The sequence below is a fragment of the Amblyraja radiata genome, chromosome 11, assembly GCF_010909765.2.
Source record: "Amblyraja radiata isolate CabotCenter1 chromosome 11, sAmbRad1.1.pri, whole genome shotgun sequence".
NCBI classification, from domain to species: Eukaryota; Metazoa; Chordata; class Chondrichthyes; order Rajiformes; family Rajidae; genus Amblyraja; species Amblyraja radiata.
Genome location: NC_045966.1, coordinates 37,848,814 through 37,870,766, shown reverse-complemented (window position 1 = coordinate 37,870,766; position 21,953 = coordinate 37,848,814). Strand labels below are relative to the sequence as shown.

At 42.9% G+C, this 21,953-nt stretch overlaps 1 protein-coding gene across 3 annotated transcripts in view; it reads left to right on the top strand.

The window, feature by feature from the left end:
- The window catches only part of n4bp3 (NEDD4 binding protein 3), a 97,361-nt gene that overhangs the window by 9,544 nt on the left and 65,864 nt on the right, over positions 1-21,953 (top strand). Inside the window, exon 2 of one of the 3 annotated variants that reach the window (XM_033029688.1) lies at positions 21,749-21,804. The exons of the other annotated variants lie outside the window; for them this stretch is intronic. The gene's annotated coding sequence lies outside the window, so the exon portion shown is untranslated. The remainder of the gene's footprint in view (positions 1-21,748; positions 21,805-21,953) is intronic. 3 annotated transcript variants of the gene reach the window in all.

The window sequence follows — 21,953 nt, the reverse complement described above, 5'->3', positions numbered from 1 at the left end:
CTGCAACCGCAAAAGCGCAGTCACCCCTGAGCCTAGACCGCAGGATAGTCAGTAGCTGGAGGTAGAATGGTGGGTTAGAAGATTTTTGATACGGGGCGGGCAAGCTCGTTAAGGGCTTTGTATACGTATAAGAGGAGCTTGAATTTGATTCTGTACCGTACTGGGAGCCAGTGGAGAGAGGCCAGGATCGGGGTGATGTGGTCCCTTTACGGGTACCTATCAGAAGTCGTGCTGTGGCGTTTTGGACCAAATGCAGGTGGGACAGGGATGATTGGCTGATGCCAGTGTATAGGGAGTTGCAGTAGTCAAGGCGGGAGAAGATTAATGCGTGGATGATTTTTTCACGGTTGTCGAATTCGAGGAATGATTAGATTTTAGCTATGGTACGAAGCTGGAAGAAGCTAGCTTTTACCACAGAGTTGACGTTTGTCAAACTTTAATGCGGAGTCAAATATCACGGCAAGGTTTTTGACGTGCGGTTTGACTAAGGAGGTTAGGCTTCCAAGGCTGCCTGCTATCGTTTTGATGGAGTCGGAGGGGCCAAGTAGGATGACCTCAGACTTGCTCTCGTTAAGTTGGAGGAAGTTCTGAGCCACCCAACATTTTAAGTCATCGAGGCAGTGCATGAGGCTGTTTAAATTAGACCGGTTGTTGGGTTTCAGGGGGAGATAGAGCTGTGTATCATCTGCAAACAGTGAAAGAAATGCCATGCCTTTGAATGACTTGGCCAAGGGGGAGCATGTAGAAAGAGAAGAGAATGGGGCCTAGGATGGAGTCTTGTGGAACCCCGCAGCAAAGGCTAGCTGGGGAAGAGAAATAATTGCCTATGTTAGTAGAGAAACTCCTATTTTTTTAGGTAGGAAATGAACCAGCTCAGGGCAGTGCCATCAACACCAACCCTGTACTGGAGATGGTCAATTAGGATGGTATGGTCCACAGTATCAAAAGCTGCACTGAGATCGAGAAGGAGCAGGATTGTACAGTCGCCGGAGTCGATGACGAGAAGGAGGTCGTTGTGTACCTTCAACAAGGCAGACTCTGTACTGTGGTGGGCCCTGAAACCTGATTGGAAACTTTCCAGGATAGAATTTTGGTGTAGATAAGACATTAGTTGGTCTAGAATTACCGTTTCAAGGACTTTTGAGAGGAAAGGCGGTTTGGAAATTGGTCTGTAGTTACTAGACAAGGTGGGGTCTAGGTTAGGTTTTTTCAGGTAGGGCTGGACCATCGCGTACTTGAAACAGGTTGGAACAGCGCCAGTGGCCAGAGAACTGTTGACGATAGAGAGGATACTGGGACCGACTATTGCAAAGACATCCTTCAGAAGGGCAGTGGGGACAACGTCGAGGGGGCAGGTTGCAGGTTTCATAGTGGAGGCAAGGCTAAGCTGGTACTGGGGGCGGGACATATGACAGAGGTAATAGTACTAAATAGGACCTTGGGATTTTGAGCGTTTTTGGAAATAAGGTCGGAAAAGTATTGTGTTCTCTGCTTCCTGGTATTTGAGAAGATTGTTTCTCAGAAGTTCGAAGGAAATTTGAAGTTTATCAGATTTATGCTTCCGTTCTGATTTTTTGCACTCTCTTCTTAGGGCTCTGGTAGTGTCATTGAGCCAAGACCAACCTTTAGGCTTAGACTTTTTCATTTTAAGAGAAGCAACAGAATCCAGGATGGAAGAGCAAGTGGTATTGAATAAAAAAATGTGGTTGTCAGTGCTGAGATGGAGGGGAGAAGCCTCGATGGTGCAGATGTCGGGAGCAGCTATGAGAGCCTCAGAGAACTTACTGGCAATCAATGAGTTTATGTAGCGGGAGTAGCGAACAGGGAGATGAGATTTTCAGGGAGAGAAAGGCAGAGATGCATCAAATATAATTGCACTATGATCTGACAGACAAGCGTCAATAATTTCTATATTACAAATTGGGAGAGCGGACGATAGCACCAGGTCCACTGTATGGCCAAGCTTGTGAGTGGGTCTAGTGGTAAGTAGAGTCAGATTGAAGGACTCAACCAGGTTCGTAAATTCACTCACCAGAGGCTTAGTTGGACAGTAGACATGAATGTTAAAATCACCAAGAATCAAGACTCTGTCAAATTTGGGCAAAAGGCTAGAGATAAGATCAGCAAATTGGGTGATAAAGTCCTTATACATTTTTGGTGGGCGATACACAAGAACAATTAAGAGGGGATAGACTAGACCAACTATAATTAGTTGCACTTCAAAACTGGAGAAATGATCAGTGTTCAGGAGGCAGCAGTTGGAATGTTTCTTAAACACAGTGGCTCGGCCCCCACCGTGTCCGGAGAGCCTGGGCGAGCTGAAAAAGTTACAGTTAGCAGGACAGAGTTCCACGAGTGGAGCAAGCTCACCAGGATTAAGCCAGGTTTCTGAGACCAGTAACAAGTCCATTCCACGTGCGGTGAAGAAGTCGTTGAGGATGAAGGTTTTGTTCAATAAGGATCTTGCGTTGATCAGGGCCACTTTAGCAGGGACAGCAGGTGAGTTGTGGTCCGTTAGCGGCTCCCATGCCAGCGGGCGGAGGTTCAGGGAGACCACGCGGCTGCGTTTCACAGATGGCCTGGCTGGTTCGGTTCGTACGGCGATAACTGTAAGGCTGGGCCCGAACACCTACCGGGAGTTGAGCGAGGAGCGATCACTGGAGGAAGTTTTGTCTAGAGGCTCGGACGAAGAAGTCGACTACAGGCTCTGATCTTCAGGAGAGCCTGGTGTTCGTAGGCTAAGACTGCCTGCGGATCATGCGGACTTCCAGACGAGCGACGACGGGCAGCCAGACACAACGGCGCGGCCATCTTGAATAAGGGGTAAGCCATTTAGGTTTAAATAGTGTGCTTGTGTGAGGTGGGGGAAATATGTATATGTGAAATGATAAGAGCTATCTGTGGAATTTACATGTTCTCTCTGTGACCTCGTAGGTTTTCTCTGGATGTACTGGTTTCCTCCCACATCCCAAAGACGTGTGGATTTGTAGATAAATTGGCCTATATGTGTAAGGGTGTGGATACGAAAGTGGGATAACATCGAACTAGCATGAACGGGGATTGATGGTCAGCGTGCACTTGGTGGACTAAAGGGTCTGTTTCCATACTGTATCTCAAAACTAAACAAACATTATGGACTCTGCAGCTTTGACCTACTTTGTACTTTGGAAGAGCGTAATTGACCAGTGCACAAAACTATGTTGGTACCTGGCCCTGAATAATTCTAAATCTGGGACATCGATCTAACTACTTAATCGAGTTCTGTTTCTCTCTTGACATTTTGCTTCCTTTGTCTTGTAAATACATGATTTTGGATCAGCAGCAAGCTTAAAGGGCCTGCCCCACTTGGTGATTTTTTTTCGGCGATTGCTGGCGTCATATCAGTGTCGGCAAAAGATTTTGAGCATTTCAAAATCCAGCGGCGACAAATTAAAAATTGCGACACTGCGCTTCATACGTCATCACGCCGCATCATACGTCATCATGCCGCAAATTTTTCGGTGCCCTGATGCATCAGTCAATGATGCCGGCAGTCGCCGAAAAAATCGCCAAGTGGGACAGGCCCTTAAGTTCCATGTGAAAATTAAGTTGAAGCTATGGAGTCTACAGGTAAATGTATTTGGGAAAAGAAAAGGTTATGTCGTGGTAGATGATTGGCATTGCTGTCTGCAATGGTTCATTTTTGGGACCATTCTTGTTGTACATTAACATCTATGCTTTGGATGCAGGAAGATATTGGGAAACGGTCAATTATACTGACAACCATGGCAGTGGAGGAAGAAATTGAGAAATCACAAAAAAATAGAATTGAATAAAAAATTAATTCACACAGATTAATTAATGATGAATGTAATTTAAGGAGGTAATTATTTCTATTTTTACTTTATTGTTAGGCTATGGGCATCACTGACAATGCCAGCATTTAAGTACAACATAGACCAGTACAGCACAAGAACAGGCCCTTCAGCACATAATGTCTGTGCCGAACATGATACCAAGATCTACTTGTACATAATCCATATCCCTCCATTCCCTGCTTATCCCAACAGTCTTTTAAATGCCACCAATATATCTGCTTCAACCACCACTCCTGGCAACACGTTTCAGGCACCTCCCCATCTCCTTTAAACTTTGCCCCTCTTACCTTAAAGCTATGCTCTCTAGTATTTAATTGTCCAATCCTGGGAAACGGGTTCTGCTTGTCTACCCTATCTGCGCCTCATAATTTTACATACCTCAAAAAGGTCTCCCCGCAACATCCGGCATTCTAGAGAAAACAATCAAAGTCTCTCCAACCTCCCCCAATCATGGCATCATTCTAGTAACCTTTGTCTGCAACCCTTTCAAAATCTCCACACCTTTCCTGTAATGGGGCAACCAGAACTGCAGACAATACGCCAAATACGGTCGAACCAAACTCCTATAAAGGTTATCATGACTTCCTGACTCTTGTACTCAATGCCCCTACCTATGAAAGCAAGCTTACCATAAACTTCTACCACTCTATCTACTTGTAGTTTCCATAGTACGAATGCACTATGGGACTACACTCGCCCTTCTGCAGGAACTATACATCAGAAGGTGCAGATCCAGAGCCAGCAACATTATGGGGGACCCCTTCCACCCCAGCAACAGACTCTTCCAGCTGTTATAGTCAGGCAAGCTGTCATGCTGTGAAAACAGAGAGGAGTTTTTCCCCAGAGGCCATTAAGACTATAAACTCCTATCTCACCAGGGACTAACTTACTGTACCAATTTACTGTTGTGTTGTGTCTTTTTAAAATTGCTGGGGTTTTTTCTCACAAATATGTAATTACTGATTCTGTTCTATTTTGTTTTGTAGTTTTTTTTTTGTACAATCCGCAAGCATTGCCACTTTTCATTTCATTGCACATCTCGTATGCGTATGTGACAAATAAACTTGACTTGTGTTGCCACTTTCTGGGAGTTATAGACTTGGACCCCAAGATCCCTCTGTACATCTGTTACGGGTCATGCCATTAATTGTCTATTTTCCCCTTGCACGTGACCTCCCAATTGCAACAGCTCGCACTTGCTCGGATTAAACTCCATCTGCCATTTCTCTCCCCATTTCTGTTGCTGATCTATATCCCGCTGTATATTTTGACTGCCTTCCTCCCAGTCCGCAACCTTGTGTTATCTGCAAACCTATAATCAATCCTTTTACGTATACATCCAAGTCATTTACATATATTGCATACAGCAGTGGTCCCAGTACAGATCCCTTCAGTACTCCACTGGTCACAGTGTCACTGACTTCTGTCAGTAAACCAGTTCCAAATCCATAAAACCAAGCCACTATTAATCCTGTGTGTCTTAATCATCTGGATCATCCTCTCATGTGGGACATACCAAATGCTTTACTAAAATCCTTGTAGACAACATCCACTAGCCTCATTGATCACCTTGGCCGCTTCCTCAAAAACTGAATTAAGTTAGTAAGACACGACTTACTGTGTAAAAGCAATGCCAACTGATTCTCATTAATCCATTCTCTTCCAAACTGAAGTAAATCCCATCCTGGAGAATCCTTTCCAATAGTTTCCCTACCATTGACATGTGGCTCGCCGTCTTATAATTCCTGGGAATGTCTCTGCTTTCCTTCTGGGGTAAACGCCATCAGGTCCTGAAGATTTATCCATCTTATTGTTCTTCAAGAACCCCAACCCCTCCTTAATGTCAAACTGCCCTTGCATGTTAGTATTCTCCACACAGATCTCAGTCCTCTATGTCCTTCTTGGTTAAAACATATGCAAAATACTTGTTTAGTATATCGTCTACTTCCTCAGACTCCGAGGGCAAATTCCCTCCTTGATCCTGAGCAGTTCTACCTTCCTCCTGGTTAACCTCTTGTTTTTAATATAGGTATAAATAGTTTTGGGATTTAAAAAAAAAATCTGACTAGCCAAAACCATTGTACTAACGAGGAAAGCCATTTCCAGGCCCTTTTGTCCCTTCTGATCACTCACCTCTTTCTTTATATTCCTCAAAGGTCCAGTCTGATTCCAACCTCCTAAACATTGCATGTACTTCCTATATCTTTTTGACCTAGTATACAATGATGTCCTTGGTCATCCAAGGTACCCTTACTTTGCCATCCTTATGCTTTCTCCTTAGTGTTTAACAGTTCTTGCCAATGTCAAGCAGCAATTTAAAAAAAAAAGTAGTGGAATAATGAAGTAGAATGAATGTTGGAAGAAATCAGTATCAAAGGGTGCAAGATTCTGGTCAAATCTCACCTTATACAGTATATTGTGTCCATTTGTGCCATCAGGTTACATAGGAATTAGGCAATCACTTCAGATGGTGTAGAGATACCGATCTATGTTCTAGAGATCCGATTCATGAGAATAGTCAGTAGAAACTTTGCGTTTGAAAGTCATTCACGCGGTGAATTTTTTGGCTCTGCACATTAGAATGGAAATGAAAAATTGAAAATGAAAAGCAATCAGCATGTTCATGTATTAAAACGCACATAGTTTGAAATGGAATTACTGATGCCTGTGCATATACTGTACCTGTGCAAGTTCTCCATGGAACAGCAGTAGCGGTGCCAGCTGCCATGTAATGCCAGTTTGCTGTTGCTCCAAGATTGGAGTCCATATGTGCATGAAGGAAAAAATCTGGGCTTCAAATGCAGAAGCAAGTTGTTAACAGGAGAATGGTGGCCAGCCAGTGCTAGATGTATTCATAGTTGAACTATGGCTGAGGAATTCATGACCATGAAATCTTCTTTGATGAGCCGTATGTCTTTGCAGGAGTGTGCGTGCCAATACCTTTCATGCATATGAATACAGAATTCAAGATTCAAGATACATTTAATTGTCACATGTGCCAGATGGCACAGTGAAATGAAATTCCCATACAGCCATACAATAAAAATAAAGAACACAACACACTATAGAATTTGACATAAAACATCCCCACACAGCAGAATCAAAGTTTCCCACTGTGTGGGAAGGCACCAAAGTCAGTCTCTTCCTCCACTGTTCCGCGTGGTCAGGGCCTCCCCAAGCCCTCCGCAGTTGCAGCTACGGGCGGCCCGATGTCCAGGACCGCTCGCCGGGGTGATACAAGTCCGACGTCGGGGCTGCGGGACGTCCTCTGCGGCGTGGACACCAGAGTCGGCCCCCTCCTACCGGTTTGAGGTTACAAATAACATTAGCCATTATCTTGAGAGTCTGTGGAGAATAATTGATTGATTGAAATAGGCCCTCTGCCCATTGGGTCCTTGCTGACCATCGATCACCCACCCATTACATCCTTCCTGTAATGGGATGACCAGAACTGCACGCAATACTTCCAATGCTGTCTAACTAAAGATCTATAAAACAGCAGCATGACTTCCTGATTCTTATACTCAAATCCACGATCAATGAAGGAAAGTATAACATATGCCTTTTTTACCTTAGTAATACTTAAGTTATAAAAAATTTTGCACTTTGTCCAAGCTAGTGTGCTACATTTGTTGTACACAATGGGACCATCTCAACCAAAGATCTTATAGCGATAGGATCTTTGATCTCAACACTGGAGAAATTAAATGCAATTAGGTAATTGCTTTGTGAAACACCTGTGCTCAGTCCACAGGGGTGAACCTGAGCTTTCTTTTGGGTGCTATTTAATTCTCAATCCTGCTCCCATTCTGACCCGTCTGTCTGCAACTTTTTCCACTGAGGGCCAATGTAACCAGAAGAACATTTTATCTTCTGTGTAGGCACTTTGCAATTCATTGGAATGAACATCAAATTCTCCAATTTCAGATAAGCTGCTCTCCCTTTGTTTCTCATTAATATGCTTATGTCCCTTTCTCATCCGTTTCTTTAATGTCTTGCTAAAGGTCAGTACATGTTTCCGATCTGTCTTACACTATTGCTAAACAGTCTTTTGTCTTGCACTTCACTCCTACACCACTCTGCTGTGAAAACTGTACACCTCTCAACTCTTTCCCTTTCCCCAATTCTGAGGAAGGGTCACTGATCGGAAAGTTTAATTGGTTTCTCTTTCCACAGATGCTGCTTGACTGGCTGAACTCTCAGTATTTCAGTTTTTGTTTCAGAATCCAGCATCTGCAGTTTCATTAGTCTTCCACAATATAAAAAAGTGGTTAAACATTAAAATCTGAGTGAATTGTACCTGAATGCAGAAAGGAGATATATATCGGTCGGTACAGTTTAAGACCAAAAGACTTTGGGCTAAGAGTCACCACTGAAACATAGTTGAACGATTCAAGATTCAAAATTCTAAAAAATGTCACTTTCAGGAAGGTAAGACAGAATGAAAAGAGACATGGTGGGGAATAAGGTGGCTCCAGTTAAAAAGAACACTAAAGATGAATGATCTTGGCTCAGCAGAACAGGAAACTGTATCAGCATGGGTAAAGATGGGAAAATACAGTAAGATTCCCAAAAGCAGTGATTGTAGGCAGAACTGATTATGATGGAAGATTGTTGATGGTAGCTTGGTAGCTTCTGTCTGGCTCTCAGCTCAGTAATTTGAACAGTAATTGGCTCTCAGCTCAGTATTGGGAATAGTTTATTTCAACAAGACCAGGAAAGCATTTGGGGAACAGGCTATCTTATGGCTTCTGCAATGAGATGGTGTAAATTAATAATCTTGAGTGAAAGATCCTTTTGGGAAAAGTAGTCACAATATGATTATCTTGTAATGTTACAAAGTTTTGAGATTTTAAAAATCAAGTCTGCAATTTATCCCATCAGATAAAGCATAAAAAGAAGTTTAATTTGACACCCAATTCACTTTCATATCTCAAGTATTTAAAAAGTTATGGCCATTTTCATACTCGGAAATTAGCATCTTGTTCCCTATTGATTTTCTTTGGACATAACAAAAAAGCTGTGATCGTGGACAGTCAAAAGCCCACAACTTTCTTAAAAATTAAGAGAACTGAATGAAATTTTCAGTTATCATAGATTGAAGCATTCTGAAACACATATAAAATCATCTTAATTGGATGACCTGAAATTAAAGCATATAATTAGTTAGTTACCCAATTGTAGCTAATTTCAAACGTCAATTACTAGATCTAAACATCTATCCATTTCTTAATAAATGATTAGCATTTTTAAATAGCCTAAGTGTCCAAATAATATTCACAAATAATTCACAATAAAACGTGATTTTTAAATCTCATTTAGATTAATTTATAGGCCAAATGGAAGGAATTTAGTGTTCAATTGCTGTAAATTAAAGTCCATTTAAATCAGCTTTCTAGTGGGATCCTGTGAACGCGCTGGATTAGAAAGTTCACATTGCGGTAGATTTGTGCCCTCAAATGCCCGGAATAATACTGCGGGATATAATGGGCCCAAAATTAGCTACTCGCAACATTAAACCCTAACCCTATAACAATTAGATAAAGCCCTTAAAAGTAATAATAGCTAAAGCGACGGAATCTTCCAGCGATTTTTCGTTAATAATTAACTAGGCTGAACATCCTCGATTTGAACAGCCTAGAGAAAATCGCGTTTTAAACCCGCCCCCCTCTAAACGGCGCCAAAATCGCGCACACGGGCTGGGACAGAATTTCAGCGATGCTTCAGGTATGCTTTGCAACATAACTATTGTAAGGAGTTCAAGAGAACCAGCTCTGTCTGAAACTCACCTCGAGTCTGTCGGTGTGTGGGATAGCCAGAAGTGGCTACGATGGGGAAATATAGTAAATACATTACTAGAAGATAAACTATGGGAATTAATTAGATACATTTATAGATGTTGTCACGAATGCACATTCCATAGAAAAATGAAAACTCTCTTGAGAAAAGTTATCTATCCACGCCTATCCAAGGAGGTAAGAATTATATTAGTTTGGAAGTCAGACATTGTGAAGATGTGTTGTATGTGTGAGAATTGTAATCCACAGTGAATTAAGAAAACTTTTGATAAAGATAGCAAATATAGATTATCCACACTGATGGAAGATGAATCATGGTGTACCCAGGGATCAATATGAGAGGCATTGATTTTTTTTGTAATCTGTATTAATGAGCTGGACTTGGGTTGTTAGTCACAATTAAATAAATTGCTGATAATGCAAAACTTAGCAGTATTGTGAAAATGAAAAAATAAAACTACAGCTAGAACCCAAGAAACTGCAGGTGTTGGAATCTTGAACACAACATAAGTGTTGGAGGAACATAGTGGGTCCGGCAGCATGTGGGGAAATTAAATTAAATTAAATTTCTTTATTTATATAGCACATTTTTAGTCAACTTGCATTGACCCCAAAGTGCTTCACATAATTACATCCACACACACAGGCAAAGGTGGGTGAAGTGTCTTGCCCAAGGACACAACGACAGTATGCACTCCAAGCGGGATTCGAACCAGCTACCTTCCGGTTGCCAGCCGAACACTTAGCCCATTGTGCCATCTATCGTACCGTAATGGACAGACGACATTTCGGGTCACAACCCATCTCCTGGCTCTGAATCTTGACTTCCACAAAGTATCACAAGCCCGTCTGCCTCCAGAACGTGTTCCCCGCTTGACACTAATGGGTCCAGTCTTGCTCCTGACAGGCCCAGATCTGGACACCTGACAGCCTCCAGGATACGCACCCATGACACCACTTCCGCCGGATCTAGCATTTCCCCGGATGACACCTAGTACAACCGCATCACCGACCATCCACAGAATGGACCACCGATGCTGCTGGCCCTCACTGCGTCTCTGGTCAGTCCTAGATTGGGGCCACTGACTCTGCTGGTCCTCACAAAGCTGGGGCCACTGACTTTGCTGGTCTTTATTTCCATTACAGTTGCCCTCAGGCCAGGGTGATGACTTTGCTGAATCCAATGATTGATTTGGTTGACTCTCCTTGGTCCTACTGCCCTCCTGGTTGCCTCCAATCTGGGTCTCTAAACACCAACACCATTGGGTCCCACTGCCCTTTCTCAAATAATAACCATGGCACTTCCCCTGCCCCATCTTCGTACACAACCATGTGGACCTCCCGTTCCTCTGAGACCCCTTCTCCCACCACCGTACCTCCCCCAAGACGCCACCTGCCCCCCAACCTCTGCTCTCCTCGGATCCTGTTTCTGACTCCTCCTCCCATCACAATCATTCCTCCTCCTCCTGGATCCGTGATTTTCTGACCCATAGACCAGAATTAGTGAGGTCATGTGACAACATCTCCTCCGCAATAAGTCTTAACACTGTGTCTGGTAAGCATGTGTTCTCAGTCCCCGACTATGCTCCCTTTACACTCAAAACTGATAATAGATGTAACATGACCTACAGAGTATACAGCCAAATTTGACTTTAACTCATAATCTCGAACAATTATGAGATGGAGTACAGGAAGGAGATAGAGAACTTAGTAACATGGTGTCAGGACCACTTCCCCCTGAAGATGAGAGCTTCAAGTTCTTTGGCATTGATATTATCAATGATCTGGTGAAGCAAGAGCCAAGAAGTCACAGCAATGCCGCTACTTCCTCAGGGGACTCTGGAAAATTTGGCATGTCTCCAATGACTCTTAAAATGTTCTAAAGATACACCACAGAAAGCATACGGCCATGTTGCATCACTGCTAGGTTGGTAAACAGCTCTTCCCAAGGCCATGAGAAATTGCAGAGAGTTGTGAATGCGGCCTAGTCCATCACGCAGACCTGACCACCATTGAATCCATCTACACTTCACTTGGCCTTGGAAAAGCGGCCAACAAGATCAAACATGTATTCCATTTTGGTCATTCCTCCTTCTCCCCATTCCCATCAGCCAGAAGATGCAGAAGCTTGAAAACATGCACCACCAGATTCAAGAACAACTATTTCTGCTCGGTATCAGTCTTTATAATGATCCTACCATAAGCAAAGGTACTGGTCTGATTCACCTCCACCCCGTTTCGGACATTGGACTTTGTCCATGGTACTGACGTGCTACAATGCTGAGAACTATATTCTGATTCTGTATCTTCTCCTTTGCCCTACTTATTGAACTTAAGTTTGGCCAGCTAGTATTTATGTATAGTGTTAACATATGTGATTGGATAGTACGCAAACCAAAGCTTTTCACTGCACCTTGATACACGTGGCAATAATTAACATAACCTAACTAATTTATCAATCACATCGCATGCAATTCATGTTGTGGAAACGCACGTTATAGCAGAACTATGTGCACTCGGGTCATGTCACACCTATTAGCAGTACTGTGAATTGTGAAGTGCATTGTGATAAATGACAGCCGGATATAAACAGGCTGGTAGATGAAATTTAAGGAAAAGTGTGAGATGATGTATTTTGGTATTGAGGAGAGGCACTATCGGATGAAGTTTACTGTTCTCATTGGGATGCAGGGGACTAAGTCATTCAGGGTAAAGGTCTACACATCATTTAGATTGGTCGGGAAGGTTGAGGATGTGGATAATGCTTTCACAGAATCGCACAACATGGAAAAGGATTTTTCAGCCCAAGAAATTCATGCTGATCAAAAACCTGTTTACATTAATCCTGTAGTAATCCCATTTTCTCATCAAGTCATCCCAGGTTCTACCGCTTGCCTGCACATGAGGGGCAATTTTACAATCACTAATACAATGACGACGAACCTGCATGTCTTTGTGATGTGAGAGGAAACCTATGTGAGCACGGAGAACATGTAATCTCCACACAGGAAGCATGCACCTGTTTTCCCAGATATCCCTGTTCTGCAATATTCTCCAGAGCTCTACCATTTACTGTATACATCCTGCTATTTACTGTGTTAAATGTTTTGACATTCCAAAGTTCAACACCTCACACTTGTCAGATTTAAGTCCCATTTGCCATTCCTTGGCCCACCTTCCCAACTGATCTAAATCCTGGTGTAAATCTCTCTCTTTCCTCACTGTCCACTTGACCACTAATATTGGTGTCATCTGCAAATTTACTAACAATGTTAATTGTATTGTCAACCAAATCGTTAATGCACTCAGGCCTGAATGGGTAGAAACCAATTTCTCAATACATTCTCCAGCAATACATCCTCCCCTATAACAGCAGGAAAAAGGTCATAATAGTTTTTTTAATGATGTTGGGTGGGGTTTAAAAAAAGGGTTGAAATATTTAATTTCATGCCGGTAGCTTCGACAAGCTATTGGGATATTCTAATCTTTGCGTGAGAAAATAAAATCAAAGCTGATTCCGGAGCCAGTCTGCTATCTAGTAGCGCTGAATGTTTTCACCATGTAGCTGAATTATATCATTGGACTTGTGGGATAGTTGGATCTAGGTCACCTAACTGAGGTTGTTGATGAAGGGCTGGAGGGTCAATGAAGAAAAGTAGATAACAAAGAACGCAGGTGGCTAATTTTAAAACAAGCTCTTACCAAAACCTCAAAGGAATATACCCTTTACTTGCTGGAAATATAATTTAGTCTAATTTAAAGCTCATTGGGAATAATCTCAATTAGTGTTTCCGTGCACAGATTAGAGTTTAGCTTTCCCGGAAATTAAAGTATTTTAACTTCTCATGCACACTGTAATCTGCGAAATTGAAAATAACCTTTGCTAATTGAACGGAGACACAGAAAACTGCGCATTCGTGAATCTGCAGTAAAAATAAAAAAGGGGGCTGGAGAAACTCAGCAGGTCACGTAGCATCTGTGGAGGGAAATGGATACGTGATGTTTTGGGTCCGGACCCTTCCGACTTCATTCCCTCCACGGATGCCGTGTTCCTCCAGCGCTATGTTTTTTATTCAAGATTCCAATATTTTAGGTTTATTTTGAGATTACATAGAGCTAGTGTGAATGTGTGATCAAGGGCCAGCCTGGACTCAGTGGGCCTAAGGGCCTGTTTCCATTTTGTGACTTTATTCCATTTTAGACTGGATAGATTCGGCTTGTGCACGCTAGAATTTAGAAGATTGAGGGGGGATCTTATAGAAACTTACAAAATTCTTAAGGGGTTGGACAGGCTAGATGCAGGAAGATTATTTCCAATGTTGGGGAAGTCCAGAACAAGGGGTCACAGTTTAAGGATAAGAGGGAAGTCTTTTAGGACCGAGATGAGAAAATCATTTTTTACACAGAGAGTGGTGAATCTGTGGAATTCTCTGCCACAGAAGGTAGTTGAGGCCAGTTCATTGGCTATATTTAAGAGGGAGTTAGATGTGGCCCTTGTAGCTAAAGGGATCAGGGGGTATGGAGAGAAGGCAGGTATGGGATATTGATTTGGATGATCAGCCATGATCATATTGAATGGCGGTGCAGGCTCGAAGGGCCGAATGGCCTACTCCTGCACCTATTTATATGTTTCTATGTATCTCTAAACTAAACATATGTAATATATTTTGAGGAGTTTGGGCAATAAACATTTTTGTTCCAGACAAAGTTCCTGTTTCTAAGTAAGTTGAGTCCTGCAGTGCTAAGGGGCCTTGTCCATTATCTCTTCATTGCATCATTGAGGCAGCATCAAGGCAAGGCAACTTTATTTATATAGCACATTTCATACACGAGGCAGACTCAAAGTGCTTCACATAAAAACATGTCATACAATAAATGAAATAATAAAATGAAATAAAATAGAAGAACTAAAAGAAAAGAAAAGCAAAATTAAAAATGCATTATAAAAAGTGCAAAAGTTAAAAGTGCAATGTAGTTAAGATTTAGCTGAAAGCTAAAGTAAACATAAAAGTTTTCAGTCTTGTTTTAAAAGTGGTCAAAGTTGAGGCAAGTCTTAAATCTTCAGGAAGTTTATTCCAGCTATTTGTTGCATAGTAACTAAATCCTGCTTTCCCATGTTTTGTATTTACTCTGGGAATCACTAGCAGATTGGTTTCAGAAGATCTTAGCGGTCTAGAAGGCTTATATAGTGGAAGCATGTCAGTGATATACTTTGGCCCTAAACCATGTAGTGATTTATAGGTGAGCAGCAGGATTTTAAAATCAATTCTCTGACATACAGGGAGCCAATGTAAGGATTTAAGAATTGGTATAATATGCTCAAATTTTTTGGTCTTTGTTAGAACTCTAGCAACAGCGTTCTGAACAAGCTGTAGCTGCCTGACAGTTTTTTTTGGAAGTCCTGCAAGGAGACCGTTACAATAATCTAGCCTACTATTAATAAAGGCATGTACAAGTTTTTCTAAGTCTTGAGCTGACATGAGTCCTCTTAATCTTGCTATGTTTTTGAGGTGATAGTAGGCCGATTTTGTTACTGATTTGATGTGACTGTCGAAATTTAAATCTGAATCCATAATGACCCCAAGATTTCTGGCTTTGTTTGAAGTTTTCAGGGACAGAGAGTGAAGGTGTTGGGTTACTTTAAGCCTTTCTTTTTTAGCACCAAAAACAATTATCTCCGTTTTGTCCTTATTTAGTTGTAGAAAATGTTGGCACATCCAGTCTTTGACTTGCTCAATGCACTGGCACAACAGATCTATGGGGCGATAGTCATTTGGTGATAGCGCTACATAGATTTGAGTGTCATCGGCATAGCAGTGGTGGTCAATATTATTATTTCGCATGATTTGCCCTAGTGGGAGCATGTAGATGTTGAATAAAGAGGGCCCTAAGATCGAACCTTGCGGTACTCCACACGTCACGTTGGTTGGTTCTGATACAAAGTCGCCAATGGAAACAAAATAGTTCCTATCTTGTAAATATGACTTGTAAGCATCCCTTGTTAAGTGTTTGGATGTTCTGTGTAACGGGATATTTGCTGATGACGGGTGACATTGTTAACCTAAATTCAATGTTTTCTCAAACAACCTCGTACATGAAAACCTTTTCAGCAGAGGAGAATGGGCAGTGGTTTTGTTTGGAAGTTCAGGCTGATTTAAATATTCCTGCCCCTCGTCCTCTCCTGACTGCTAGAACAGCTAGCCTGGGTGGTAGACATAAGATGTGGCAACACAAGCTCGAGTTTGAACAATGCATTATCCCGGTTGGTATTGCAGCAACCAGGGTGGACAACTCGCCACTGAAAGGTCAGAAAATACTTGATCTTTAATGAAAACTAAAAGTACACAGTTTTGACAGGATGTATGGACAGTGTGCTCCTCGCTGGGGATAAAGTGTCTAATAATAGGTGAAGGTTTCAGTTCCTTACAACCACTGTCACTACCCTTCCCCAGCTCATAGGAAGTTGTCAGTTACCTTGCAGTTATACACACTCTGAAATTCACAATTGCATTGCTTCCATTTCATTTCAAATAACTTGCAAAATACTGGAAGGTTTTGCTTTGAGGGTAGAAGGCAGTGGTGGAGATTTGGGGTGGGGGGGGGGGGGGGGGGGGGTGTAGAGGAGGAAAAGCATATTTTCAGGAAGAAAGCTATAGCAGCAGGTTGTGTGATGTGAGTAGCCTCTTCAGAGTAGGCACTAATTAGAGCTTTGCTTCATGCTGACTGCAGAGGGTTTGTGGAGAGTGGTAATCCTGCCGCAGTGCACTTCTCTGCCAGTTATTGACAATCTATACAGAACTGGTGCTGAAAACCACCATGGTTCAAGGAAACTTAATTATTCCTTTATTGAGGAAAATGTGCTACCTGGTAGGAGAAGATAAATTAATTTTCACATATATCCACAACCCCAGCTTGGTAGATCTATTTATTTTAAATGTCAAGGTAAGTGTGGAGAATGAGGCTTGTGGTTTTGGTTTTGGATGGAGAAGTGGGAATCCTCTCACGCGATACTTGCCCGGGATGGGGTGGGACATTCTGCCAATCCTTGAATTTACTCTGCCTGAGTAACCCAAGTGTAGCTTGTCGCTTTACCTCCCTCCTTGACTCCATTCAAGGACCCAAGCAGTCTTTCCAAGTGTGGCAGAGGTTCACCTGCACCTCCTCCAACCTCATCTATTGCATCCGCTGCTCTAGATGTCAGCTGCTCTACATCGATGAGACCAAGCGTAGGCTTGGCGATCGCTTCGCCCAACACCTTCGCTCGGTTCGCAATAACCAACCTGATCTCCTGGTGGCTCAGCACTACAACTCCCCCTCCCATTCCGAATCCGACCTTTCTGTCCTCGGCCTCCTCCATGGCCAGAGTGAGGACCACCGTAAATTGGAGGAGCAGCACCTCATATTTTGCTTGGGCAGTTTGCACCCCAGCGGTATGAACATTGACTTCTCTTATTTCAGGTAGTCCTTACTTTCTCCTCCCCTTCTCAGCTCTCCCTCAGCTCACTGGCTCCACCTCTTCCTTTCTTCTTCTCCCACCCTCACATCAGTCTGAAGAAGGGTTTCGGCCCGAAACGTTGCCTGTTTCCTTCGCTCGATAGATGCTGCCTCACCCGCTGAGTTTCTCCAGCACTTTTGTCTACCTAGTAGTACAGGTACACAGTTTCTTGAAAGTGGCGTCACAGGTACATAGGTTGGTCAAGAAGGTCATTGGCCTTCATCAGTCAGGGTATTGAGTGCAGAAGTTGAGATATTATGTTACATTGTACAAGTTGTTGAGGCCACATTTGAAGTATTGTGTTTAGTTTTTGTCACCTTACTATAGGAAAGATGTTGCTAAGCTCGAAAGTGTGCAGAGAAGGTTTATGAGTTTGTGACCAGGACTTGAGGTCAAGTGATGGGAGCTGATTTAGTCCATTGGGCCCATCAAGTCTACTCCACCATTCAATCATGGCTGATCTATCTCTCCCTCCTAACCCCATTCTCCTGCTTTCTCCCCATAACCCCTGACACCCGTACAAATCAGGAATCTATATATCTCTGCCTTAAAATATCCTTTGACCTGGCCTCCACATCCTTCTGTGACAAAGAATTCCAAAGATTCACCACCCTCTGACGAAATAAATTCCTCCTCATCTCCTAATAAGAGCCTGACGAGCAACTTCTTTGCACAGAGAATGATGGGGTGGAACGAGCTGCCAGAGGAGGTAATTGAGGAAGGTACTATAACATTTGAAAGACATTTGGACAGGTACGTGGATAGGAAAGATTTTAGAGGGATGTGGGCAGGTGGGACTAGTTTAGATGGGGCATCTTGGTCGGTATGGGCAAGTTTGAATGAAGGACCTGTTTCCATGCTCCATGACTCTGACTCTTCACTGAACTGTGGCGTTGTTAGGTTGATCATGACTCGTATTTATCAGCTGAATGTTTGCTGTATATGGTTAGTATTTGTGGATTTTTGCAGGATTTATTTCATTTGAAAGGAAACCCTTCAAAAAGTTACTCAGAGTTTAAATCAATTTGGGAAAAAAACATTCAAACGTTAACCAGCGTGTCCAATTTTGAAGAAATTTGGCTTTAAGCCACAGGGACGGGTGGATGTGTGTATTCCGTTGTCAACTTATGACAAACTTGCTATTTGCAACTCTGAATTTCCGTCATCCGTAAACACCATGCAATTTTCTCACTTCTCCTCCTCAATGTACTGACTCATATGAGATATATTTTCATATGCTCAAATTTTTATTTTTATTCAACTGTCCGACCTTCAATCCTACTGACTAATAAAGTGTGGAAGGAGCATACGAGCCATGCACAGGGGCACATTAACTCAAATGTCAATGGAACAATGAGATTCTTACTTGCAGCAGCTGAACAGGCCTGTAAACAGTATACATAGATAAATATAATAATTAAAATAATAATTTAATAACCATAATACTAGTCCAAAAAAGTGTAGTCTGTACTGCAACCAAAGACACAGTCCATAGAAGTTTGTAGTCACTGAGGTAATGTTGTGTCGTGTTGAAGAACCTGATAGCTGCTGGGAAGAAACTATTATTGAACCAATAGTCATGGTTTTCAGGCTCCTGAACGTTTGTCTCATTGGTAGGAGTGAAATGAGAACATGCCTGGGTAGTGCGAGTCTTTGATGTTGGTTGTCTTTTTGAGGCATTGCCTCCTATAGATCCTTTGGATGGTAGGGTGGTCAGTACCAGTGATGGAGCAGATAGTGTCTAATATTCGTCTGTGTTCAAAATGCCGAACCTGGCCATGGTGCGAACAATTGACTGTCAATTTAAGGATGCCATTGGAACTGTGGCTACAGTCTGGCACACAGTCATGGTTATATGCCTTTTAAGTGCTCCTGTGTTGATGGTTATCGAGGAGGAAGTATTTTGTCCAATTCGTACTCACTGTGGTCTGGCAATGAGTAGGTCAAGGATCCAGTTACCTCAAACCTCTGTTCTCTGAGTTTGATGACAATTTTTGAGGCAATTATGGTTTTGAATGCTGAGCTGAAGTCCTGGACACAACAGCCTGGTGTATGTGTGCTTTTTATTCAAGTTGTCCACTATAGAATAACGAGTCTATAGTGATCTACTGTTGATCTACTGCAGTCGTCGGTCCAGGTCCTTACCAAGGTAGGAGTTGATATGCATCATAGCTAACCTCGCAAAGCAATTAATCACTACGGACATTAGTGCCATCAGTTAGTAGTCAATGAGGCTTGTCACCTTGCTCTTCTTGGGCACCGGCATTATTGATGTCCTTTTAAAGCAGGTGGAAACCTCGGATATTGGTATTGAGAGGTGGAAAATGTCTGCAGAATCTTCAGACAGTTGATTCTTGAAGGTTTTAAGAACGTGGCCAGGTATACCGTTGGGGCTAAAGACTTTCCGAGGGTTCATCCTCATGAAGAATCTTCTGATATCGGACCCTGCGGTTAAGATTACAATATCACTGGGGGCTATCAGATCCTGGACAAGTACCTTGATGTTCTCCCTCTCAGAGTGGCAGTAGAAAATATTGAGCTCATCGGGGAGTGATGCCTTGTCACTTGAGCTACTACTTTATTGTGTCTTGCAGGAAATGTTAATGTGCAAGCCCTGCACAGCTAACGAATGTCAGTCTCATCCCCCAGCTTGGAGCAAAAGTGCAACTTCTCCTCATTTTTGACATATTGAAATTGTACTTTAACCTTCATTGGCCGATTTGAACGCCTGAGATCTGGTCCTCAGAGATTGTGGACCTCCTAGTTCATCCATGGCTTCTGGTTAGGGAACACTCGGGTGGTCATAGAGTGATACAGTGTGGAAACAGGCCCTTCAACCCAACTCGCCCACACCAGCCAACAATGTCCCAGCTACACTAGTCCCACTTGCCTGTGCTTGGTCCATATCCCTCCAAACCTGTCCTATCCATGTACCTGTCTAACTGTTTCTTAAACGATTGGATAGTCCCAGCCTAAACTACCACCTATGGCAGCTTGTTCCATACACCCACAACCCTTTGTGTGGAAAAAGTTACCCTTCGGATTCCTATTAAATATTTTCCCCTTCACCTTGAACCTATGTCCTCTGGTCCTCGATTCCCCTACTCTGGGCAAAAGACTCTGTGCATCTACCCGATCTATTCTTCTCATGAATTTGTATACCTCTATAAGATCTCCCCTCATCCTCCTGCGCTCCATGGAATAGAGACCCAGCCTACTTAACCTCTCCCTATAGCTCACACGCTCTAGTCCTGGCAACATCCTTGTAAATCTTTTCTGAACCCTTTCAAGCATGACAATATCTTTCCTATAACATGGTGCCCAGAATTGAATGCAATCTTCTAAATGCGGTCTCACCAACGTCTAATACAACTGCAACATGACCTCCCAACTTCTATACTCAATACTCTGACTGATGAAGGCCAAAGTGCCAAAAGCCTCTGACCACCTTATCTACCTGTGACTCGACCTTCAAGGAGCCATGCACCTGTACCCCTAGATCCCTCTGGTCTACAACACTACCCAGAGGCCTACCATTTACTGTGTAGGTCCTGCCCTTGTAAGACAACTCAAAATGCAACACTTCAAAATTTTCTGTATTAAATTCCATCAACCATTCCTCCGTCTACATGGCCAATCGACCCAGATCCTGCTGCAATCGTTCACAACCATCTTCACTATCTGCAAAACCACTGACTTTTGTATCATCAGCACACTTGCTAATCTTGCCCTGTATGTTCTCATCTAAATAATTTTTATAGATGACAAACAGTAACGGGCCCAGCAATGTATCCCGGAACATTAAGCTGCCAGTCCTGCCCCTCCCTTAACCAGGTTTCAGTCGAGGCTACAATGTCCCAGTCACTCGTACCTATCCATGCCCTAAGCTCATCTGCCTTGCCCGTCAGGCCCCTTGCATGAAAATACGTGCAGTTTAAACCATGCCTCCTTCCTTGCTCTTCACCTTTCACCTGCCTATTCTGTCCACTAAACTTTCCCACACCACCCTCCATACCAACTTCTAGCCTATCATGTGCCTGTCCTGCACGAGATCCCACCCCCCTGCCAATCTAGTTCAAACCCTCCAGTGTAGCATTAGCAAACCTTCCCACTAGGATGTTGGTCCCCCTCCAGTCTAGGTGCAACCCGTCCCTTTTATACAGGTCACCCCTGCCCCGGACGAGATCCCAATGATCCGGAAATCTGAATCCCTGCACCAACCCCTCAGCCACACATTCATTTCCTCTATCTTCCTATTCTTGTCTTCAGCAGCACGAGGTACTGGAAGCAATCCTGAGATCACTACCCTGCAGGTCCTGGTGGGAACACACTGTTCCACACTTTTCCTCATGAACAACCATGATGTATTTGTTTAGACCCATTGCTGAGTCCTTGAACAACACCAAGTCTTCATTTCTCTGTCTCCCCGGCCAGCTCTGCGCTCCTAACTGCTGGAGCTGCACCTTTCAGTTGCTGCCTCTACGTAGGAAGAAGGAGCAGAGCCAGGTGTTCTGATTTTTCTAAAGTGAGGGCAAGAGATTGTCAGATTGTTATCTGGTTAAACCCTTACTGAATATTCTCTCTTCTACCTTTCACAGGGATTCTAAGAGCCTTGATAAGATTCCCCACAGTTACGTACCTTGACACTGTACAGGTAGGTGGGAAAGAAGAGGGAATCCACATTAAACAATCTTTGGATTAAGTGACATAGTCTATGGAACGGATGCAGTGTAATGCTGAGAACTATATTTTCCACTCTGTATTTTCCCCTATGCTATTGCCATTATATTTCACTTACCTTGA